Source organism: Phocoena sinus, chromosome X (genome assembly GCF_008692025.1).
Source record: "Phocoena sinus isolate mPhoSin1 chromosome X, mPhoSin1.pri, whole genome shotgun sequence".
Taxonomy (NCBI): domain Eukaryota; kingdom Metazoa; phylum Chordata; class Mammalia; order Artiodactyla; family Phocoenidae; genus Phocoena; species Phocoena sinus.
The window spans coordinates 52,850,728-52,877,104 of record NC_045784.1 but is presented as its reverse complement, the minus strand read 5'-3'; the positions used below and the strand labels follow the sequence as shown (position 1 = coordinate 52,877,104).

The 26,377-nt window shown below is 40.7% G+C and overlaps 1 protein-coding gene across 1 annotated transcript in view; it reads left to right on the top strand.

Annotated features, from left to right (window-relative positions):
- Positions 1-26,377, top strand: part of ARHGEF9 (Cdc42 guanine nucleotide exchange factor 9) — a 213,991-nt gene that overhangs the window by 30,420 nt on the left and 157,194 nt on the right. The gene's annotated exons all lie outside the window — the stretch shown is intronic.

The window sequence follows — 26,377 nt, the reverse complement described above, 5'->3', positions numbered from 1 at the left end:
CTTGATAGTGCTGGCAAAGCCTTGACCCCTTTGACATTGTACCATGAAAAACCTGGCCATTAAAAGAAGGGGCTCTTGGGAAGGGGCTCCCTAACAGTTTCCACTTCCTCTGGGTCACCCATTAGCAGGATGCTAATGGGGAAAGAACATTGGCCTGGTGTTCCAGCTCTTGGCCATCCTTGGAGGTATGAGCTAGAATCAGCTGTTTGGCAATTGTGAGCTCTGATTTTCCCCGTATGCAAAATGGTGTTGGCAATTCTTTCATGACAGGGGATATCACAGTGAATTAAATAATGTACATTAAAACAGATTTGTGGCAATACAAGTACCAAAGCCACATCAGGATGTCTTATGACCATCCTTACCACAGCCTATCATCTTTTGTTAGTTTCTTTTGTAATATAAGACTGAAGTCCTGACCCCAAACAAAAGATCAGAGCGGCTTGGGCCCTTGGAGAATGAAGGGTCTCAGGATAAGAAGGATAGAAGTGTGACATGAAGGAAGGAGCAGGGCATTTGGAATCAGATAATCTGAGATGCAGATGCAGTTTCAGCTTTACTACCTCCTAGCTCTGTGGCTTTTGGCAAGACTTTTATCTTTCCTGAGCCTTATTTCCTCATCTGAAAAATAGGAATAGGAGACGTTTTATGAGGATTAAATGAGATCACTATGTGAGTAAAGAATCCGACACAGTGCTTGGCACATAGTGGGTACTTAGCAAATGGTAACTTGCTTTATCATTATCATTATCCTCATCATCACCACCACCACCTCCACCTTATTAACTCCAATAAGGTCTATGTATCAAGGCTGTTCATAGTGGTTGAAAGAGGCCTCTTTCCTTGGAGGGCTGCAAATGTAGGAAGCACTGTTATCCAGTTAGAGCAATTTAGGTGAGGGCACTGCTCAGAAGCAAGGAAGTAGACAAAATAGCCTCTCATCCCCTCTATCCTGAGAATTTCTTAATGAAATATCCAGTCCTTTCTCCTCTACCTATATGGAGTCTTCCATCAGAGTTTCCACATGCTGTGTGTCCAAGCTCAGCTTTGTTGGTTGATGAACTGGTCCCAGGGGTAGTTAGAAAGAACACATCAATAACCATGGGCCTTTGGAACTAACAAGAGGCCCCGTACACATACAGCTTGTGTGTCTTAGGCTGACAGCCCCCCCTTTAAAAGAAGGATTAAACTGCACCCAGTGACAAAATCATCCACATCTGCATGTATTTCACCTATAGTGAAATGTCATTTTTATAATAAACTGTAATTCAAGGGGTGGGACAAAATATTGAGCAAGGCAGAATGACCCCAGGAGGTGAATGACAGAATCAAGCTTCAGAATATCAATGAACTGGCATTGATTTTCCTACATCCAAGTCCAGGAGGAGTGTTTTTCCAAGCACACAGCCCCAGCAGCCTGTTGGATGGGCTGAAGCTGACCTTTGAGAAGACCACTGGCTGGGCCAGGCATGCATAGTATAGAGTCTAGCCTAGTGGTTCTCAATCCTGGCTTCACAATGAAATAATTGACTTGGAATCTTAAAAAAAAAAAAACAACAACACTAAAACCCAGGCTCTAGGCTAGTTAAATCAGAGTCTTTGATGTTGAGAACGATTTGGCCTAGGCCAGTATAGTCCAATAGAAATATAATGTGAGGGACTTCCCTGGTGGTCCAGTGGTTAAGACTCTGTGCTACCAATTCAGGGGCCTGGGTTCAATCTCTGGTCATGGAATTAGATCCCACTTGCTGCAGCTAAGAGCCCTCATGCTGCAACTAAAGATCCCACATGCCACAATGAAGATCCTGCATGCCGCAACTAAGATCCACACAGCCAAATTAAATAAATAAATAAATAAATATTTTTAAAAAAAGAAATATAATGTGAGCTACAAATGCAAATCTCAAATATAATTTAAAAATTTCTAGTAGCCACACTAAAAAAGTTAAAAAGATACAGTGAAATTAATTTAATGTATTTTACTTAACCTAATATATCTAAAATATTATGATACAATATAATATCACTATAAATTTTTTAATAATATATTTTACTAAGTCTTTGAAATCTGATGTGTTTCTATACACATCTCAATTCATACTGGTCACATTTCAAGTGTTCATTAGCCACATGTGGCTAGTTGCTCTATCAGATAACACATATCGAGACTGAGGACTGTGACAGTAGACCAGGAGCATTAATGACAGAGCCTAAATCATAAGTTAGAGCTCCAATATTCTATTATACCAGCTCCAATATTCTATTCTATTTTACCAGTGTTTATTCTTTGAGGAACTAAGATAGCATTCCATGTTGCCTCAGATTGTATTCAGAATGAGCATTTGATCATTGCAAACCTTTTTTTTTTTTTTTAATAGTTGAATGGTCTTCAGATCTCTAAAGGAGAGTACCATGCAACCTTAGTGGCCAGCTGTTGTGGTGTCACCAGTAAAAAGAAATGGGGTTAAACTGTTGCATGAATGATGTGAAAATTGACTCCAAGTTAGACCTTACAATTCTCATGAATGAGCATTTATGTGTAGGTTTACATTTCTGGTAAGATTGTGTGTTCCTCAAGGAACTGAATGATGGAAGTTATGTAGGCTCTTTTCTAGTAGATATTTAAAAGTAGAATTGCTATTTCCATTCTTCTACACTGATTTTGGTTGAGGGTAGAATGGTATTGTGCAAGCAGTGCTAGATATATTAGAAAATGAGAGACCTGAGTTCTAATTTGGCTCTCTAAAACATTTGACATATGATAATTTGCTTTTAGTTTCTCCTTCACCTCTGAAGCATTCTCTAGAATCTATTCAAGCTCTGACAATGTCTAGGTAAGACATAGCGATGAGTCACACTGAACTGTTGAATCTTCATTAGTACTGATGTTATTGATAGGTAGATAGGTGGTTTCCTGAGAGGCTGTACCTATATGTTGTATAGTTCCCTTGTTTATCCAGACTCATCCTGAGCTAAGATTCAGTAGCTCCTTGAGAATATCATCCTTAGGTTATTTGGCATATAACATGAAAGTATAATGGCAAAGAAAAGACTTTCCTCCTAACTCTATACCAACCGGACACCTTTGTGGATCACTGGACCAAATTGGTCACTGATATAGTGGAGCATCTCCATTTCCTATCTGGAAGACTCATTGCTGTGTGAACATCCCAGCCCTAGGATGGATAATCCAGGGTACTTAATGCTGTTCTATCCAAGCTAGTCATACCTGTTGTTAATCAGGTTTAAAACCAATGTGAATCTGAGAAACCCAGATTCTTGCCTCAGTCTGCTGAGTATGCAGCTTGAGCAGCTTCCTGTACATCTTTGAAGCCCAGTTTTCCTCCTTGTAAAATGGGGATAATTAAGTCTTTTAAAAATCCTTTGTAACCTGAGGTATGCTGGATACCTGTAAATAGGAAGTGTGATACCACTTTGGTTACTGTACAAGAAATTGCTGGGTTTATGTATCTTCTAGTCAGTCAAATATCTGCCTCTCCTATTGTTCAGAATTTCATTCTGTATGTATATACATGTATGTGTGTGTGTTCTGAAAGTCTCTTTCTTCTGTACTGGGAATATGACTTCACAAGGGCAATACAGGAGTTGATTTACCTTCCCAGCAAATGGTCAGGTTAAGTGAATTACAGCTTGCTGAACATTAGTCCTCACATCTAACTGTTGACATCTTCAGCTGCTTTCCTGGGCCAGTTTCCCCTTTGGGAGCTGAGAGCAGACTGCTGGGATATGATTGTGTCTCTAAGTAGAAAATCCCATCCCTGTGGTGGCCCTCCTTTTGCATGCTGGCCCTAACTCCAAATCATTCAGGTCCATTTCTTTTTTTTTTGGGGTACGCGAGCCTCTCACTGTTGTGGCCTCTCCCGCTGCGGAGCACAGGCTCTGGACGAGCAGGCTCAGCGGCCATGGCTCACAGGCCCAGCTGCTCTGCTGCATGTGGGATATTCCCGGACTGGGGCACGAACCCGTGTCCCCTGCATCGGCAGGCGGACTCTCAACCACTGCACCACCAGGGAAGCCCCAGGTCCATTTCTTTTATCACCATGTAAAAATTGTCCTTTGCTCTGACTTTGGACCATGGCCTGGGGACAGCTTACTACCCACTTGAGGGCAGGCTCTGTACAGAATACATGACAACCTGCTATTGTCAGTGGTAGGTGAGGCCTGAGGGACAAGATATGGGTTTGTTCAGAAAATAAAGAGCCTACTCAGATGCCATCAGAACGTATTGTCCTTGTTTCTTCAAATTCTAGATTTCCCTGGTTTCTGGACTACATGGATGCAGGAGATGAAAGGATGAGCTAATCAGGTCATTACCATCATTCCTTACAGTTGTACAGATTAGATGTAACAGAAATTAAACCTCTACTGTTCATAGAGAAGCCCACTGATCCAGAGTGTTACTTGGCTTTTAATTATATAGTGTCTGTTTTTGTTTGCACTTGGGGAAATTTTTTCACCTGTATGAAACCCTACTCACAATAGATTTACAGCTGGAAAGACCCATCTTGGCCAGGAGTAGCTGACTTAGATGTTTACAGGACCAGGCAGGTAACTTACATGAGTAAAGCAGTCTGGTACCAGGGTTATGTGGGAGTATCCAGCTGGGAAATCTATGCCCTATATAAAGGGAGCAAAAGTGACTTGGATGGTTCTCATTGGTGGAATAGGTTATAGGAAGTAGGGAAGTCCAGTGAACTCAGATCTTCCAGATTTTTCAAGAAAAGCCAGGAATTGGATTTTATTCATATTTTTAAAATGTTGACCAGTAATTCACATTTTTAAAAGAAACACTGTGAAGAATAAACTGAACATATCAGCAGGCTAAATTGTAACCCCAGCTTGTGACCACTGCTCATTCTAATTTCTTCATTTTATAAATCCTGAGGAAACATAGGCTCAGAGAATGCAATTGACTTTCTCACTCATGTAGGGAATTAGTGACAAAGCTAGTACTTGAACCCAGGCCTCCTGAATCTTACTTTAGACAGGTGATTTAAAGTCTTTGTCTAGTAAGTACAATGTCTAGACTTCTTCAGGTATGGTTTCTGTCAGTTTACTGTTTTCCTATGAATGGGCCATAATTTCCTGTTTCTTTGTATGCCTTGTAATTTTGTGTTGAAAACTGGGCATTTTGAATATTATAGTGTGATAACTCTGGAAATAAGATTCTCCTCCTTCCCCAGAGTTTGTTGCTATTGTTTGTTGAGGGATACAGTTGTCCATTTGTTTAGTGACTTTTCCAAATTTTTTTTTTTTTTTTTTGCAAAGACTGCCTTCTTTGTCATGTGTGGTAATGGAAATCTCTATTCCATTATGTCATTGGTCAGCCAGTGACCTGACAGAGATTGCTTTTAGATACTTGGAGCCAAAACAAACAAACTACTATCCTGGTCTTTGCAACTTGGCTCAGAGCTGGGGAGCTCTGAGCTCAGAGCTCAGAGCAACTTGGCTCAGAGCTTCAACACTAATCCAGGCTGCCCACAGCTCTGCCTTAGTCTTCTTCTCCTACTCTCCTGATTTCATGGAACCTTCAGATTCTCCAGAAGTGCAAGCCTACAATCTGCTCAGGCTTTTTCTGAGCATGCATCTGGTCCAGGGCATGTGTGTTGCACTCTGACTTCCTCCGTATGCACAGTGGCCCTCCTAAGTCTTTATTCTCCCAAGAAACTTTTTCCTCAGTCTCTTCCTTCCTGTGGTATTGGATTCATTTGCTGCTTGCCCCTTCTACTATCCCTTGCCCTGGGTGAACATGGGCAGTGTATGTCTTTAAGTCTTTCAACAGAGGCAGTCACAACCTCTAAAGCCAATTTAGCCTTAGGGGGTAGGGGGTACAAGACAAAGGCCAGTCTCTGTGCTTAGCCCTCAAGGACCAAACAGATCAAAACACACAGCCACAACATTTTAAGAACAAGGTCTTTAGTCCCTTGGCATCAGCAACCTGCAGGAGGAATGTGGGCCACCTTTCTCTTAGGGGCTGGGGAATCAGGAATGGTAGACAAATTAGCAAAAATACTTCAAAATTCACTTACCAAATTTTAGCCATCCTTTTCTGCATCAAGAGGGATAAATTGGAAGATTGGGATTGACATATAAACACTGCTATATATAAAATAGATAACTAATAAGGACCTACTATATAGCACAGGGAACTCTACTCAATAATCTGTAATGACCTATATGGGAAAAGAATCTAAAACAAGGTGGATGCATGTATATGTATAACTGATGAACTTTGCTGTACACCTGAAACTAACACGACATTGTAAATCAACTATACTCCAATAAAATATTTTATAAAAGGGTTCCTTGGTTCCTGTAAGTTTCGGATTAGATTCCAGAATTCTGAAAATGTTGGTCTGTCTGTCTTTGCCAGCTAAAGGTTGTTTCAGTAGAGGGCCTGATTCTTTGTGCATCCTAATCTGCCACTTTTAGTGATGTTACCCCCTCTTGAATCTTAATCCTGTGCTTTCTGGGCTACAGAACAGTCAGGAAAAGGTATGCATGGGCTGCTAACAAGACTGTTAACACTTGAGGACCTACCTCCCATTTCAGGCTAATGGAAACTGTGTTTTGATTTCTTGAGTTGAGTTCAGACATGCCAGCCCTTGTTTTATCCATTCAAGCTTCAGGTGGACAAAGACCTCTAGCCTTAACCATCTATGCAGAAAGTCTTATTTGTGATGCTAGAGTTGACTCATTACAGGATCTGTGAATTGAGGATGACATTAGCAGGGAGGACATTTCTCCCTGGATTACAGAAATTTCTCTCCTTCATACTAGAGTTTCAAATGGTATTATTAGCACTCATTTGCATTCACATGATCCATCTTAATGGCTTCTCACTATGTACACACTTTGGATGACATTATCCAGTACATCCTTTGTCTAATTGGTGGGGAATTTTCTTTTTTTTTTTTAATATGGAGTCACCCAGCTCAGAGATAACCTTAAATATGGCTGGTGCCTGACCCAGGTGATTTCCTCCATAGTCAAGTAGGTCACCCTGTAGGTCTCTCTCAGAATCCCCAAATTGAAAACAACCATGAGGGTCATACAGTCTATCCCCCAGCCTCCAGGCAGGATTATAATTAAATTATCCTGGACTTTGGCGAACCTGGCGGGCATCTGTCAGCAAAGCCTAAAGTACTTTCTTGATTAAGGCTGTTAGCCCTTATGTTGTAGTCTAAACCAATTTCTTTAAGCATGTTGCTTTTTGCACTAGGCAGATGATATTTAAGAGCTGGCACCAGTAGAAGTCACTCTGAATTGTTCGCTTCATGATGGAGCTTTCCTTCCAAGGCCTTGCTCTTGATCCATAACATGAATTGGAAATTTGGTTGGCTGCCTGAGTTTAAGACTATGATCTGAGGCCTAGGGTCTGTTTTGCTCTGTGTAGCTAACCCCTAGGTTCATTTAGGGATCAGTTTGGTCCTCCCTGGTACGATGTCTACACTATCTTGGTGATCTTGATGACTTGAGGAGAGAAAGACCATGACTGATTGAGTGCTTGGAGATAAGGTCTGTTTCTGAGGCTCTTTGGGAAGTATGACATTTTGGAAAATCATGATAATTGTGTATATATATATATATTTGTATATGCATATATTTCTTTTTCTGTCATTATAGATGTAATTATGAGTCAGGGTAAACCTCTTATCTTTTTCTTCTTATTATTACTACTGCTGTTACTATCTCCTTACCAGTATTTACTAATCTTTGAACAAAAGTGACTGTCCAGCACTTAGCAAAGCTACAACCTTGAGCCAGGTAGACAAGGGCTGAGGGTGTCTGGCATCTTGAGAGGCCTCCTCCCAGGAACCTTATCCTGCTTATTAGAGAGTCACCATAAAAACCATACTCAGATGCCCATGGGTTTCTTTTTTGGTTTTCAGAAGTGAGTCTTCTCTGAAGAACTTGATTTGGGAATGCCTTAGTGCTGAATGAGAGAATTGACATTTTTTTCTTTAATTCTGTTCCCAGAATGGGTTTGATCCCTTAGATTAACTCAGGGTGGTCATTTCTGGAGGACATGAAGACTGGTTGCCAATCTCTAGGATATGAGCCACAGGGCAAAGGGTCTGAGGGCTCAAGCCTTGTGTGTACCATTCCTGTTAGAGATCCAGCCAGCAATGGAGTCTGATACCTCCTGGCCTAAATACAAATAGGTACCATTGCCTTTCAGAGACATTTTCTCTTCTACAATAGGACAGGGACAAAGCAAAGTAGGCCAGGGCCTTAAGCAAGAAACCAGACTCCCTCACTGAGAATGGTATTCTCTGAGTATGGTGGACTGGACTGATCAGTTGAGCATGTCAGTACTTACGTTAAGGGACCTAAAACTATCCTTCCCTTGCCTTGACTAGGATTAGAACTCAGATTCAGTGAGATCTGAGTTGCAAGGTGACCTTTGTTGAGGCTTTTGCCTTAGAGGAGTGAAAGAGTAGGTGAATGATGCTAAGAGGGCAGGAGAGGCATATGAATAGGGAGCTTTGGCCAGAAATATTTCTAGCCTTTTAAGATTGGGTGGCCCTTCTCTATTGGAAATGTGCTATGTAGGTGTATCAACGATCAGTTTGTGTGTGTTGAACAGGAGGACTTCTCTGTGGAGGAATAGGGAATGATAGGGCTCCTTGGGGATAGAGAGAGGAAACACTTTAGAGATTTCCACACAAGAAGAACACAGTGAAGGTAGCAGGAGCATTGGGCTGGGAAGACAGAGGTCTGAGTTTAAGGGCCAGCTCTGCTGCTTATTCTCTCGGGGATGTCAGGCAGGGACCTTTCTTTTCTGGGCCTCAGTCTCAACTAACAATTCAGAGAATTGGACCAGGTGGTTTCTAAAGGCCCTTTCTGCACCAGTTTGAGCTTCTTCCATGATTCTATAACCAAGATCATCTGTTAAGTGCCTGCATCCAGTTAGAATAGTATATCAAATTGGTTTGATGGACCTTTCCAGTGGAGAAGAAAGGATTTGGCTTTGCACTACAGCTATTGAGTAGAGGGTGGTAACACCCCATCCCCAGGTGGTAAGGCTGTTTCTGTGAGGCACCAGCCAGTGGGTACCACCAGGAAGATGACACAAGGTTGTGTAAAGAAGCAGTTCAGCTCAGAAGCTGTGTCCTCCTGTCCTTTGAGCAGCTACACTCTAAATTAAGAGACAGTTTATTTTTGATCTCTACAGAGCTACCTGTGTCAATTGAGTAGGGAGATTCCTGAGGTGTAAATATCCAGGCCCCAGGCTCATCTCCTTAAATATGTCTCTCCCACTATTTCTCTAAAGCCAGGATGCTCTTTATTAGGAATCAGAGCCTTTCATTTTATTTTAGTTTTTTAAATTTTTAAAATTTTATTGGAGTATAGTTGATTTATGATGTTGTGTTAGTTTCAGGTGTACAGCAAAATGAATCAGTTATACATATATTTACTCTTTTTGTTTAGATTCTTTTCCCATATAGGCCATTACAAAGTATTGAATAGAGTTCCCTGTGCTATACAGCAGGTTCTTCTGTTTTATATATAGTAGTGAGTATATGTCAATCCCAATCGCCCAATTTATCCCTCTCCCCTCATCCCCTGGTAGCCATAAGTTTTCTACATCTATGACTCTACTTCTGTTTTGTAAATAAGTTCATTTGTACCCCTTTTTTTAGATTCTACATATAAGCAATGTCATATATTTGTCTTTTACTGTTTGACTTACTTCACTCAGTATGAGAATCTCTAGGTCATTCCATGTGGCTGCCAATGGCATTATTTTGTTCTTTTTTTATGGCTGAGCAGTATTGCACAGTATATATGTACCACATCTTCTTTATCCATTCGTCTGTTGATGGACATTTAGGATGTTTCCATATCTTGTCTAGTGTAAATAGTGCTGCAATGAACACTGGGGTGCATGAATCTTTTTGAATTATGGTATATGCCCAGGAGTGGGATTTCTGGGTCATATGGTAGTTCTATTTTTAGTTTTTTAAAGAACCTCCATACTGTTCTCCATAGTGGCTGTATTAATTTACATTCCCACCAACAGTGCAAGAAGGTTCCCTTTTCTTCACACCCTCTCCAGCATTTTTTGTTTGTAGATTTTTGGATGATGGCCATTCTTACTGGTGTGAGGTAGTACCCCATTGTAGTTTTGATTTGCATTTCTCTAATAATTAGCGTGAGCATCTTTTCATATGCTTTTTGGCTATCTGTATGTCTTCTTTAGAGAGATGTCTATTTAGATCTTCCACCCATTTTTTTTTTTTTTTGTGGTACACGGGCCTCTCACTGCCGCGGCCTCTCCAGTTGTGGAGCACAGGCTCTGGACGCGCAGGCCCAGCAGCCGTGGCTCATGGGCCCAGCCGCTCCGCGGCACGTGAGATCCTCCCAGACCGGGTCACAAACCCATGTCCCCTGCATCGGCAAGTGGACTCTCAACCACTGCGCCCCCAGGGAAGCCCCCCCCCCCATTTTTTGACTGGGTTATCTGTTTTTTGATATTGAGCTGCATGAGCTGTTTGCATATTTTGGAGATTAATCCAATATCAAAAAACAAATAACCCAATTAATCGCCTTTCATTTTATAATTACAACTTTGCTTTAGGATCCAGACTCCAGAGAAGAGAGGAGAAGCCTTCAGCCTATTCATACTGAAGTGTTAATTATTGATATCAAACTTTTGCCTGAGAATGATTTGGAGGAGAGAAGGGACCATGAAGGAAGCAAGGAAATGAAGTAAGCGAAACCAAAACCCAAAAACAAACAAACAAACAAACAAAAAAACGGTAGATGAGGGAAAAAGGTGGAAAGAAACACTAAATACCATGGAAAGGGAGAGCTGCAAACATATGTACTTAGCACCTCCATTTGCTTGGAGCTAGCTGGTCCTCTACAGTGACTTCATGCCCCTTAGGAACTATTTTGAATTCTGGGGCACTGGCCTGAGAATCAGATAGAACTGACTTCACATCTTATATTCAAGTACTTGTGAGCAGTGTGATCTTTAAAATAATTTCTTCATATCTTCGAACGTTTTATTTTTCTCACCTGTAAAACAGGGCTGTGAGCCCTGATATTCCTTAAATATCGGACCCTGATATTTGAATAGCATGATACAGTTTGATATGGCACAATTTGCCCTCTCTCATATAGAGAATTCTAAGGCTAGTAGAGCAGGGCAGAGAGGTTATAGCTGAAAACCAGAGCAAAGAGAGACTATTTTCTTCAGAGATCCAGGTCATTCAGAGTAGTACCTAAAGCCTAAGCTTCTTGGGGCTCACAATCCAGTGCCTTCTGCATTCCCCATGACCATTGTGGGGCTCAAAAGAGCTAGTTCATGTGAAAGGACTTTAGCAACTCTGAAGTCTATGCCCCCATGAGAGATTAGACTTGCTTTTACCCTGAGGGAAGCTTGAAGATTGGGTTGGCTTTCTTGAAGGGGAGAGACCACAAGTAAGGCAGAGGGTCAGATCAGTGAAGAAGGAAGCTACCAAGCAAAGGAATGTCCCTGGTACTGTCAAGGCCACCTGCTCATGATAGCTTGGCCCTGGCAGTTCTCTTTTGGCTCTTATTTTTCCTCCAGTTCCAGTTCCAAGATGACAGGATTCTTAGATCCTACTTACTGATGGCAAGTTTCCGGACTAGCCTAGGGCCAAAGTACCCCCGGCTAAGAACCAGGTTTGTTGGCAATATTATCTAGGCTGCTAGTCTCCAGACCTCTTTATGACTCTGCAAGGGCCAGCCTTTCCCTTACTTGACCTCCTCAGAGGGATCTGGAAACATCTTAGAGTAGCTGTGAAATCTCCAAGTATACCAAGTTTGGCTTTAGAGTGTACCTGTTTCTCTCTTATCTTCCCTTCTCTTACTTGGTCTTACCAATCTTCAGTTATTGAAACAACTTGTTCTCCAGAGCAGTGCATCTGGTCAGGTGAGCTGCTGTCCCAAGTAAGTACCAAACTCAGGTGCATGCTGGGTTGGGACCACAATATGCCAGGACTAGGATGAGCACTGAATCTCTGCCAGCCTCAGAGAGCTAGAATTCTAACCCCTGGGCAGCACTTACTGGTTCAAGATGGGGCTGCCTCCCTTAGGTTCTTGCAATGACTGACTGAACTCAGAACACTCAATAGTCATGAGATGCCATCCAATGGAGTTATATAACATAGGGACAACTGACCAAACCATTCTCTTCCCTTTGGACTTTATTATTTTTCCAAGAGCTTTACTTCTAGCCTCCATTTCTCTTTCTTGATTGGGGCAGATTGGAGACTATTCCCTGCCTCATTCCCCTACCCCATCCACAAATACAACCCTCCAGCTTTGGAACAGAAACAACTAGAGCTGACAGGCATATTCACTTAGATTAATTTCTGTTTCCTCACATAAGACATTGGACTGACATGGCTGTCTTTGGATGAGGTATTAAGGCATTGAGAGGAAAGCTGAAGGTAGGATTTTTTATATAACAGAACATCTAAAGTGGCACATCTAAGGTGCTTTCCCCTTGATCCTTCTGTAGGGATGGTGCTGGAGAAGGCAAAACCAAAGCCTATCATAATTTCAGGTGACTTCCTTAAAGGTGAAAGGAAGGCCTTTTCTACTTCATAAATGACCAGTTTTCTTGTTTCACTTTGCTTTTTTCCCCTCTTTGCTGGTAGAAGACGCAATTATACAAGGAGAAATCCATTTGAGGTGGTGGGGGCCTGGAGTTCTTTGTTAATAATAGTTGAAGAAGACATTTGGGGTAACTAACTTTCCTACCTCTCCTTTCCTTCCACCATCACCACTTCACAACCACCCATCCCACCACCCACCCACTGCCCCCCGCCCAGCAGCAGAAGACCTAGAAGATGAAATTGCCCCTGAACAGTAAAATACCTTCATCAGCTTTCTTGGCCTTGCTAAATACAAGATAGGAACTGAATCATGACATGGACAGAGGGTGGGGGATGAAGGAGTAGAGTGAGCCCACGGGGGAGGGAAGAGGAGGGAAGGAGAGGGAAGGGATGGAAAGGGAAAGAGGGAAAGAAAGTCTGGAAGTATTTTCATCACTCTCAGCATTACTGCTATTACAACCGAGTGTTTTTTGAGCCCCTCCTTACTACCAGACTCTCCACAGTTCTAGCAAAGCTCAATTAAAAAGAATACTTCCCCAGCCTGGAATCACATCCTCTCATTACTTTTACTAGCTAAACAGATGTCATAATGAAGAAACCTGTTTTTTATGATAATTCCTTTCATTAGTTAAGGACTTTCTTTAAACCTTTATGAAATCACTTGACATATCCTGTCTCACAAAAGCCTCTCATCATTAGCCCTTCTCATCCCCATTGCAGACAGGAGATAAGGGAACTGAGGCTCCAAGATGGGACATGACCTATCTAAGGTTCTGTAGCAAGTTAAAGTTGCAGAGCAGAACCAGATCTGTAAATTAGCCCTTCAGGTTGTTAGCTCAATGTTGTTTCTGTGACACCACATTGCCTACTAGGAGTTTTTGCTCTGTTTGAAGATGCTTGTAAACAGGATTTTCTTTTAAACAGCATAAATATTCTCCCTGAATCTCACTTGTACTAATAATATGTCTTATGAGCCTTTTATTTGCTAACATGGATCATCAATGAAAAGCCTTCAGCATCAGTATGTTATCAGTGTATTGTTCTTATTAAGGCTCTAAGAGTCATTCTCTGTGACCCTTGGTCCATGGGCCCTGGGCCCTGCATAAGGAAGGTCATTCTGGCTTAAGTTTGTGTTTGATTGGACTTTGTTGGATTGGATCCAGCCAAAAGGCCTGGATTTGTTGATTCTTCTTAAAATGGCCTGTGAGCAGTTGTTGTTGACTCACATAGCCAGGAAATTTTAGGTCTTGGGGAGATTTTAAAAGTTATCTAGTTCAGCCTCCTTGCTGATGTTTGAATGCGCCTAAAATATCCCTGCTTCCCAAGTGGTCATTCAGTCTCTGCTTTTATACCTCCACTGTTAGGTGGCTTCCTACATCTTCAGACCACTGGTTGTAGTTCAGGACAGTTCTGAGAGAGTTTGTCCTTAGATTGAACTGAAATCTGTCTTGCTAGAACTCCTACTCATGAGAAGGTATAAGTGGCTAAGAGCACTAGCTCTGCAGATAATCTTTCTGGATTAAAATCATAGCCTTCCCATTTATTAACAATAATGTAGTTATGGGCAAGTCACATGTACTTTCTGTGTTTCAGTGACCTCATCTGTAATTTGATGATATAATAGTACCTACCTCATTAAGTTGTTGTGAGAACTAAACAGAATTATGCAAGAAAAGTACTGATAATAGGTTCTGACACATTAGGAAGTACTCAATAATACTATTCATGATATTAGTAGCAAACTTTCAGAATTAATAGTAGAAGTAGTGGCCTTGTTATACCCCCCCATCCCCTGGGAATACACTGACCCTCTACTCTATCTGCGGCCTTTCAGAGTTCTGAAGCATGAGATGAGGTCTGCTAAGCCTCTATTGTTCTCCAGGCCTCTGGGCTTTTGTCCTGTCCCCTGCATCAGCTTCCTGTTACTTCTAAGTGTATCTAGCTACACAGAGACCATTTGGGCACTCAAGGCTCTGTTCCACCCCATTCAGCCACTTGTGTGAGGACATGGGCTACATGGAAACCTGGACATGCTGATATTGCCAGACTCTCAAAGCTAACTAATGAGCCTTCCAAATATGTAACTATACATTCTTGGCTGCTCTGGCTTCTACCAATAGGCATAATAATGTTACTGGGGCTGTACATCAGCAGTTAGTCCTTATTTATTAGAGAATAAATAGTGGAACACTTTGCTATTCATCTTTTGTACGATATATTACAGAAAAGAACCATAATATTAGACCTGTAAATTCTGCCCATTAGTCCAGCTCTTTAGTTGTTTTGATAAGCTTATTAAGGTAGTGGAGCTTGGGCCTGAGGCCCATGTGTGAAGTAGAATCATGCCCATATTCAGTTACATATTAGGTAAGCATAGCTTACTGTTATGAGCACAGTTAGTAATGGTGTTACATATGAGACAGGACCAGCAGTATCCCTGAAGTTGCAGTACAGTCAGGTAAACTTAAACTGAGGCCAGGTCCTAGAAGTTCACCTTCCCATGTGTGTTGGGATTGGCTGAGGGTGTGAGATGAGTGAGGACCCTTCCAACTGTACACACTGGGGGAAAGTACAGCCCAGTAGGGAGAGTGCAGTGTCAGTAGGCTGCAGACAGAGGGTGGCCTTGTTGCCATGGCAAGTGGTTGGTATTAGTGGGTCCAGCATAGAGTTGTTGGCTGTGCTTCAATAAGGTGACTGGGAATCCAGAGGCAGGCAGTGTGCAATGAACTAATAATGGTTTTCTCATCTGTAGAATGAAGTGCTTAGTTATAAATTAATTCCTCCAACAGATGATCATCAAGTAGGTACTGAGGAGGTACAGAAGTACTTTAGACCTGGAGCCCATCCTACAAGAGTGTGATAGTAGATATGAAAACTTATACAGGAGCAAAATGACTTGCTTAAGTTCTGTGACCTTAGTCAAGTCCTTTCTCTTTCCCAGGTCGCAGTTTTCTCCCTTAGAAGATGGAGAGGTTAGACTAGATAAACTCCAAGAGCCCTTTAATCAATACTCTATATTTCTATATATTGACATAAAATACACATAACCATTTTAAAGTGTACATAAAATACCATTTTAAAGTGTACAGCTCAGTACATTTAGGATGCTGTAAAACCATCACCACTATCTAGTTCCAGAAATTTTTCATCACCCCCAAAAGAAACCCATACCCATTAGCAGTCATTCCCCATTTCTCCCTTGCCACAGCCTCTGGACTCTATAACATTTGTATACAGGTCAGCCGGTAAAAGGCAGAGGATTGTTACGGAAGGGATGTGGTTCAGTAGTTCAGTAGTAGGAAGGAAGAGGCATATGAGTAGCCACAGGAGAATACTTCAGCCTGGATAAGAACTAGAAGAGGTTAGAAATACAAGGCAGATATTGCAGGAGAACCCTAAACAAGGAGCAGGCCAGATTTGGGGCACTGGTACAGTTTTACAGGATCAGATAGTGAGTGAGACCCTACCAGTAGAGTAGCAAGTGGTATAGCCTAGACAACATAACACGTCTGACTCCAAAGCTAGTATTTTGCCAGGTCACCACCCTGAAATAGCTTTTCTGAATGTCTATCAAATATTGTGACCTTTCTGGGAGATGAGTAGATTTCAGAGAAAAGTGAACTTCTAAAGGTTCTGGCAGAGTCAGTTAATATCTATACATCTACACATTACTTGTTGGTTATTCATCTGCCTCCCTCCCCATCCCCAGGGCACAGGGCCCTGCACACAATAGTTTAGAAGTAAATTCTGGGTGGTTTGGTTTAACTGATCCAAGTATTCCTTTTGTGGCTATTTGACTAATACAAACCTAAATTCTATCAAGGTCTAAGCAGGTGATGAGCCCATGAAAATAAACACAAGGAGAAGACTTAGGGGTAGAGTGGAAGTATAGTTGGTGTCAGAGGCATCTAGGTTTTTCTGGTAACAGTTATACTATTAAATACAGATTTGAATATATACATATTGAATATTATACTATTTAAATTATTTAAAACATTTAAGAGTACTTAATTTGACTTGAAAAATTTTAAACATTTTTTTAAAAATTATTTTTGACAAATAAAAAATGTATATATTTAATGTGTACAACATGATGTACTGATATATGTAGACATTGTGAAGTGACTATTACATACAGTGAACTCTTTTTTTCTGGTAAGAACACTTGGGATCTACTCTCAGCAAATCTGTGAGAGTATATATATATCACATTTTCTTTATCCATTCATCTACCGACTGACATTTATATTGTTTCCATATCTTGGTTACTTTGACTAAAGCTGTATTGAACATGGAACTGCAGATTTCTCTTTGAGATAGGGATTTTGTATCCCTTGGAAATATACCCAGAAGTTATATTCTTAGTTTTCTGAGTTACTGTGAATCTGTTTTCCATAATGACTGTGCCAATTTACATTCCCACCAAAAGGGCTCCCTTTTCTCCACATCCTTACCAACACTTGTTATCTTTTGACTTTTTGGTAATAGCTTCCCTAACATGTGTGAGGTGATATCTTGTCGTGGTATTGATTTTCACTTCCCTGACCTGATGATTAGTGATGTTGAGCATCTTTTCTTATACCTGTTGACCATTTGTATGTTTTCTTTGGAAAAATATCTATTCACGTTCTATGCCCACTTTAAAATCAGGCTATTTGTGGTTTTGCCTTTGAGTTGTATTGAGTTACTTATATATGTTGGATATTAACCCATTATGAGATATATTTTCTCCCATTACATAGGTTACCTTTTATTTTATTGATTGTTTCCTTTGTTGTATAGAAAGTTTTTAGTTTGATGTAGTCCCACTTGTTTATTTTTGCTTTTGTTACCTGTGTTTTTAGTGTCAATTCCAAGCTGGGATGAAGTGAGAGAGTGGCATGGACATATATACACTACCAACTGTAAAATAGAGAGCTAGTGGGAAGCAGCCACATAGCACAGGGAGATCAGCTCAAAGCACCTGACACTAAAAACACAGTTGCTTTGTGACCACCTGGAGGGGTGGGATAGGGAGGGTGGGAGGGAGAAGTGAGAGGGAGGAGATATTGGGGATATATGTATATGTATAGCTGATTCACTTTGTTATAAAGCAGAAACTAACACACCATTGTAAAGCAATTATACTCCAATAAAGATGTTTAAAAAATAATAAAATAAAATAATTAGAAAAAATATTCCAAAATATCATTGCCAAGACCAGTGTCAAGGAGATGTTCCCCTATGTTTTCACCTAGGAGTTACATGGTTTAGGTCTTATGTTTAATTCTTTAATCTATTTTGAGATGATTTTTGTATACAATGTTAGATAAGAGTCCAGTTTCTTTCTTTCACATTGCATATTCAGTTTTCCCAGCACCTTTTATTTAAGAGACTATCCTTTCCCTGTTGTATATTCTCGGTACCTTTGTTGAAAATTAGTTGACAATATATGCATGGTTGATCTCTGAACCTTCCTGTTCCATTAATCCATGTGTCTGTTCTTTTTTGCCAACACTATACTGTTTTGATTAATATAGCTTTGTATTATAGTTCAAAGTCAGGGAGTGTGATGCCTCCAGCATATTTTTTCCTACTCAAGATTACTTTAGCTATGTGGGGTCTTTTGTGGTCATATGCAAATTTTAGGATTGTTTTTCTTCTTCTGTAAAAAAACGTCATTAGAATTTTTATAGAAATTTCATTGAATCTGTAGATTGCTTTGGGTAAACTGGACATTTTAACAATATTAATCCCTGTAACCCATGAGGGAGCATGAGGTATCTTACCATTTATTTGTGTCTTCTTTGATTTCTTTCATCCATGTTTTATAGTTTTCAGTGTACAGATCTTTAACTTCAGTTACATTTTTTCCTGAGTATTTTATTCTTACTGATGCTATTGTAAATGGAATTGTTTTCTTAATGTCTTTTTTAGCTAGGTTACTGTTAGTGTATAGAAATACACATAATTTTTGTTTGTTGTTTTGTATCCTCCATCTTTACTGAATTCCTTTATTAGATTTAACAGTATTTTTTTTTTTTTTAATTTATTTATTTATTTTTGGCTGTGTTGGGTCTTCGTTTCTGTGCGAGGGCTTTCTCCAGTTGTGGCAAGTGGGGGCCTCTCTTCATCGCGGTGCGCGGGCCTCTCACTGTCGCGGCCTCTCCCGTTGCGGGGCACAGGCTCCAGACGCGCAGGCTCAGCAGTCGTGGCTCACGGGCCCAGCCGCTCCGCGGCATGTGGGATCCTCCCAGACGAGGGCTCGAACCCGTGTCCCCTGCATTGGCAGGCAGACTCTCAACCACTGCGCCACCAGGGAAGCCCCAACAGTATTTTTGATAGTATCTTTAGGGTTTTCTATATATAAGATCATGTCATCTGCAAACAGACACTGGTTTACTTCTTTTTTTTTAACATTTTTATTAGAGTACAATTGCTTTACACTGGTGTGTCAGTTTCTGCTTTATAACAAAGTGAATCAGTTATACGTATACATATGTCCCCATATCTCTTCCCTCTTGCATTTCCCTCCCTCCCACCCTCCCTATCCCACACCTCTAGGTTTACTTCTTCCTTTCCAATTTGGATGCCTTTAATTTCATTTTCTTGCCTAATTGCCCTGGCTAGAGCTTCCAGTACTATACTGAATAAAAATGGTTAGAGTGGACACCTTTATGTTCTCTCTGATCACAGAATAAAAGCTTTCAGTTTTTCACCACTGAGTATTAGGTTAGCTATGGATTTGCCATGTATAACTTTTTCTTTTTAAACATCTTTATTGGGGTATAATTGCTTTACAATGGTGTGTTAGTTTCTGCTTTATAACAAAGTGAATCAGTTATACATATACATATGTTCCCATATGTCTTCCCTCTTGCGTCTCCCTCCCTCCCACTCTCCCTATCCCACCCCTCCAGGCTGTCACAAAGCACCGAGCTAATATCCCTGTGCCTTGCGGCTGCTTCCCCCTACCTATCTACCTTACTACGTTTGTTAGTGTGTATATGTCCATGACTCTCTCTCACCCTATCAAAGCTCACCCTTCCACCTCCCCATATCCTCAAGTCCGTTCTCCAGTAGGTCTGCGTCTTAATTCCTGTCTTACCCCTAGGTTCTTCATGACATTTTTTTCCCCTGAAATTCCATATATATGTGTTAGCATATGGTATTTGTCTTTTTCTTTCTGACTTACTTCACTCTGTATGACAGACTCTAGGTCTGTCCATCTCACTACAAATAGCTCAATTTCATTTCTTTTTAAGGCTGAGTAATATTCCATTGTATATATGTGCCACATCTTCTTTATGCATTCATCCGATGATGGGCGCTTAGGTTGTTTCCATCTCTGGGCTGTTGTAAATAGAGCCGCAATGAACATTTTGGTACATAAATCTTTTTGAATTTTGGTTTTCTCAGGGTATATGCCCAGTAGTGGGATTGCTGGGTCATATGGTAATTCTATTTGTAGTTTTTTAAGGAACCTCCATACTGTTCTCCATAGTGGCTGAACCAATTCACATTCCCACCAGCAGTGCAAGAGTGTTCCCTGTTCTCCACACCCTCTCCAGCATTTATTCTTTCTAGATTTTTTTGATGATGGCCATTCTGACTGGTGTGAGATGATATCTCGTTGTAGTTTTGATTTGCATTTCTCTAATGATTAATGATGTTGAGCATTCTTTCATGTGTTTGTTGGCATTCTGTATATCTTCTTTGGAGAAATGTCTATTTAGGTCTTCTGCCCATTTTTGGATTGGGTTGTTTGTTTTTTTGTTATTGAGCTGCATGAGCTGCTTGTAAATTTTGGAGACTAATCCTTTGTCAGTTGCTTCATTTGCAAATATTTTCTCCCATTCTGAGGGTTGTCTTTTGGTCTTGATTATGGTTTCCTTTGCTGTGCAAAAGCTTTGAAGTTTCATTAGATCCCATTTGTTTATTTTTGTTTTTCTTTCCATTTCTCTAGGAGGTGGGTCAGAAAGGATCTTGCTGTGATTTATGTCATAGAGTGTTCTGCCTATGTTTTCCTCTAAGAGTTTGATAGTTTCTGTCCTTACATTTAGGTCTTTAATCCATTTTGAGCTTATTTTTGTGTATGGTGTTAGGGAGGGATCTAATCTCATACTTTTACATGTACCTGTCCAGTTTTCCCAGCACCATTTATTGAAGAGGCTGTCCTTCTCCACTGTACATTCCTGCCACCTTTATCAAAGATAAGGTGTCCATATGTGCGTGGGTTTATCTCTGGGCTTTCTGTCCTGTTCCACTGATCTATCTTTCTGTTTTTGTGCCAGTACCATACTGTCTTGATTACTGTAGCTTTGTAGTATAGTCTGAAGTCAGGGAGCCTGATTCCTCCAGCTCCTTTTTTCGTTCTCAAGATTGCTTTGGCTATTCGGGGTCTTTTGTGTTTCCATACAAATTGTGAAATTTTTTGTTCTAGTTCTGTGAAAAATGCAAGTGGTAGTTTGATAGGGATTGCATTGAATCTGTAGATTGCTTTGGATAGTAGAGTCATTTTCACAATGTTGATTCTTCCCATCGAAGAACATGGTATATCTCTCCATCTATTTGTATCATCTTTAATTTCTTTCATCAGTGTCTTATATTTTCTGCATACAGGTCTTTCGTCTCCTTAGGTAGGTTTATTCCTAGATATTTTATTCTTTTTGTTGCAATGGTAAATGGGAGAGTTTTCTTGATTTCACTTTCAGATTTTTCATCATTAGTATATAGGAATGCCAGAGATTTCTGTGCATTCATTTTGTATCCTGCTACTTCATCAAGTTCATTGATTAGCTCTAGTAGTTTTCTGGTAGCATCTTTAGGATTCTCTATGTATAGTATCATGTCATCTGCAAACAGTGACAGCTTTACTTCTTCTTTTCCGATTTGGATTCCTTTTATTTCCTTTTCTTCTCTGATTGCTGTGGCTAAAACTTCCAAAACTATGTTGAATAAGAGTGGTGAGAGTGGGCAACCTTGTCTTGTTCCTGATCTTAGTGGAAATGCTTTCAGTTTTTCACCATTGAGGATGATGTTTGCTGTGGGCTTGTCATATATGGCCTTTATTATGTTGAGGAAAGTTCCCTCTATGCCTACTTTCTGCAGGGTTTTTATCATAAATGGGTGTTGAATTTTGTCGAAAGCTTTCTCTGCATCTATTGAGATGATCATATGGTTTTTCTCCTTCAATTTGTTAATATGGTTTATGACATTGGTAGATTTGCGTATATTGAAGAATCCTTGCATTCCTGGAATAAACCCCACTTGATCATGGTGTATGATCCTTTTAATGTGCTGTTGGATTCTGTTTGCTAGTATTATGTTAGGGATTTTTGCATCTATGTTCATCACTGATATTGGCCGGTAGTTTTCTTTCTTTGTGACATCCTTGTCTGGTTTTGGTATCAAGGTGATGGTGGCCTTGTAGAAGGAATTTGGGAATGTTCCTACCTCTGCTATATTTTGGAAGAGTTCGAGACAGATAGGTGTTAGCTCTTCTCTAAAAGTTTGATAGAATTCACCTGTGAAGCCATCTGGTCCTGGGCTTTTGTTGGTTGGAAGATTTTTAATCACAGTTTCAATTTCAGTGCTTGTGATTGGTCTGTTCATATTTTCTATTTCTTCCTGATTCAGTCTTGGCAGGTTGTGCCTTTCTAAGAATTTGTCCATTTCTTCCAGATTGTCCATTTTATTGGCATAGAGTTGCTTGTAGTAATCTCTCATGAATTTTTTAATTTCTGCAGTGTCGGTTGTTACTTCTCCTTTTTCATTTCTAATTCTATTGATTTGAGTCTTCTCCCTTTTTTTCTTGATGAGTCTGGGTAGTGGTTTATCTATTTTGCTTATCTTCTCAAAGAACCAGCTTTTAGTTTTCTTGATCTTTGCTATCGTTTCCTTCAATTCTTTTTCATTTATTTCTGATCTGATTTTTATGATTTCTTTCCTTCTGCTAGCTTTGGGGTGTTTTTGTTCTTCTTTCTCTAATTGCTTGAGGTGCAAGGTTAGGTTGTTTATTCGAGATGTTTCCTGCTTCTTAAGGTGGGCTTGTATTGCTATAAACTTCCCCCTTAGAACTGCTTTTGCTGCATCCCATAGGTTTTGGGTCGTTGTGTCTCCATTGTCATTTGTTTCTAGGTATTTTTTTATTTCCTCTTTGATTTCTTCAGTGATCACTTCATTATTAAGTAGTGTATTGTTTAGCCTCCATGTGTTTGTATTTTTTACAGATCTTTTCCTGTAATTGATATCTAGTGTCATGGCGTTGTGGTCAGAAAAGATACTTGATACAATTTCAATTTTGTTAAATTTACCAAGGCTTGATTTGTGACCCAAGATATGATCTGTGCTGGATAATGTTCCATGAGCACTTGAGAAAAATGTGTATTCTGTTGTTTTTGGATGGAGTGTCCTATAAATATCATTTAAGCCCATCTTGTTTAATGTATCATTTAAAGCTTGTGTTTCCTTATTTATTTTCATTTTGGATGATCTGTCCTTGGGTGAAAGTGGGGTGTTAAAGTCCCCTACTATGAATGTGTTACTGTCGATCTACCCTTTTATGGCTGTTAGTATTTGCCTTATGTATTGAGGTGCTCCTATGTTGGGTGCATCAATATTTACAATTGTTATATCTTCTTCTTGGATTGATCCCTTGGTCATTATGTAGTGTCCTTCTTTGTCTCTTTTAATAGTCCTTATTTTAAAGTCTATTTTGTCTGATATGAGAATTGCTACTCCAGCTTTCTTTTAGTTTCCATTTGCATGGAATATCTTTTTCCATCACCTTACTTTCAGTCTGTATGTGTCTCTAGTTCTGAAGTGGGTCTCTTGTAGACAGCATATATAAGGGTCTTGTTTTTGTATCCATTCAGCCAATCTGTGTCTTTTGGTGGGAGCATTTAGTCCGTTTGCATTTAAGGTAATTATCGATATGTATGTTCCTATTCCCATTTTCTATATTGTTTTGGGTTCGCTACTATAGGTCTTTTCCTTCTCTTGTGCTTCTTGTCTAGAGAAGTTCCTTTAGCATTTGTTGTAAAGCTGGTTTGGTGGTGCTGAACTCTCTCAGCTTTTGCTTGTCTGTAAAGGTTTTAATTTCTCCATCAAATCTGAATGAGATCCTTGCTGGGTAGAGTAGTCTTGGTTGCAGGCTTTTCTCCTTCATCACTTTCAGTATGTCCTGCCACTCCCTTCTGGCTTGTAGGGTTGCTGCTGAGAGATCAGCTGTTAACCTTATGGGGATTCCCTTGTGTGTTATTTGTTGTTTTTCCCTTGCTGCTTTTAATATGCTTTCTTTCTATTTAATTTTTGACAGTTTGGTTAATATGTGTCTTGGCGTATTTCTCCTTGGATTTGTCCTGTATGGGACTCTCTGTGCTTCCTGGACTTGATTAACTATTTCATTTCCCATATTAGGGAAGTTTTCAACTATAATCTCTTCAAATATTTTCTCAGTCCCTTTCTTTTTCTCTTCTTCTTCTGGAACCCCTATAATTCGAATGTTGGTGCGTTTCATGTTGTCCCAGAGGTCTCTGAGACTGTCCTCAGTTCTTTTCATTCTTTTTTCTTTATTCTGCTCTGCAGTTGTTATTTCCACTATTTTATCTTCCAGGTCACTTATCCGTTTTTCTGCCTCAGTTATTCTGCTATTGATCCCATCTAGAGTAGTTTTAATTTCCTTTATTGCGTTGTTCATCGTTGCTTGTTTCATCTTTATTTCTTCTAGGTCCTTGTTAACTGTTTCTTGCATTTTGTCCATTCTACTTCCAAGATTTCGGATCATCCTTACTATCATTATTCTGAATTCTTTTTCAGGTAGACTGCCTATTTGCTCTTCATTTGTTAGGTCTGGTGGGTTTTTATCTTGCTCCTTCATCTGCTGTGTGTTTTTCTGTCTTCTCATTTTGCTTATCTTACTGTGTTTGGGGTCTCCTTTTTGCAGGCTGCACATTCGTAGTTCCCGTTGTTTTTGATGTCTGTCTCCAGTGCCTAAGGTTGTTTTAGTGGGTTGTGTAGGCTTCCTGGTGGAGGGGACTAGTGCCTGTGTTGTGCTGGATGAGGCTGGATCTTGTCTCTCTAGTGGGCAGGTTCACGTCTGGTGGTGTGTTTTGGGGTGTCTGTGGCCTTATTATGATTTTAGGCATCCTCTCTGCTAATGGGTGGGGTTGTGTTCCTGTTTTGCTAGTTGTTTGGCATAGGTTGTCCAGCACTGTGGCTTGCTGGTCGTTGAGTGAAGCTGGGTGCTGGTGTTAAGATGGAGGTCTCTGGGAGATTTCCACCGTTTAATATTATGTGGAGCTGGGAGGTCTCTTTGTTGACCAGTGTCCTGAAGTTGGCTCTCCTATCTCAGAGGCTGAGCCCTGACTCCTGGGTGGAGCACCAAGAGCCTTTCATCCACACGGCTCAGAATAAAAGGGAGAAAAAGTAGAGAGAATTAATAGAAGTATGAGTAAAGAAAGAAGGAAAGGAGGAAAGGAAGGAAGGAAGAAAGAAGCAAAGAAGGAAAGAAAGGAGGGAGGGAAGGAGGGAGGGAGGAAGGAAGGACGGAAGGAGGGAAAGAAGGAAAAAAGACAGAAAGAAAGAAGATACAGTAAAAATAAAATAAAGTATAATATAGTTATTGAATTAAAACATATTTAGAAAAAAAAAGGGACGGATAGAACCTTAGGACAAATGTTGGAAGCAAAGCTATACAGAGAAAATCTTACACAGAAGCATACACATACACCTTCACAAAAAGAGGTAAAGGGGGAAAAATCATAAATCTTGCTCTCAGAGACCACCTCCTCAATTTGGGGTGATTCATTGTCTAAAGGGGGGAAGGAAGGATGGAAAGAAAGAAAGAACGAAGGTAAAGTATAATAAAGTTATTACAATTATAATTAATCATTAAGAAAAAAAATTAAAAAAAAAAAAACATGGACAGATAGAGCCCTAGGACAAATGGTGGAAGCAAGAGTATACAGACAAGATCTCACACAGAAGCATACACGTACACATTCACAAAAAGAGGAAAAGGGGAAAAAATCATAGATCTCGCTCCTAAATTCCACCTCTTCAATTTGGGATCATTCCTTGTCTATTCAGGTATTCCACAGATGTAGGGTATAACAAGTTGATTGTGGAGCTTTAATCTGCTACTTCTGAGGCTGCTGGGAGAGATTTCCCTTTCTCTTCTTTGTTCTCACAGCTCACAGGAGCTCAGCTTTGGATTTTGCCCTGCCTCTGCATGTAGGTCGCTGGAGGGCGTCTATTTTTTGCTCAGACAAGACAGGGTTAAAGGAGCCGCTGATTCGGGGGCTCTGGCTCACTCAGGCCGGGGGTGGGGGGGGGAAGGAGGGGCACTGCGTGCGGGGTGGGCCTGCGGCATCAGAGGCGGCGTGACGTTGCCGCAGAGGCCGGCGAGACGTTGCTCCAGCCTGAGGCCCACCGTGCGTTCTCCCCGGGGAAGTTGTCCCTGGATCTCGGGAACCTGGCAGTGGAGGGCTGCACAGGCTCCGCGGAAGAGGGGCGCGGAGAGTGACCTATGCTCGCACACAGGCCCCTTGGTGGCGGCAGCAGTAGCCTTAGCGTCTCCCGCCCGTCTCTGGGGTTTGCGCTTTTAGTGGCGGCTCGCGCTCGTCTCTGGGGTTCGCGCTTTTAGCCGCGGCTCGCGCCCATCTCTGGAGTTCCTTTAAGTAGCGCTCTTAAACCCCTCTCCTCGCGCACCAGGAAACAAAGAGGGAAGAAAAAGTCTCTTGCCTCTTCGGCAGGTGCAGGCTTTTCCCCGAACTCCC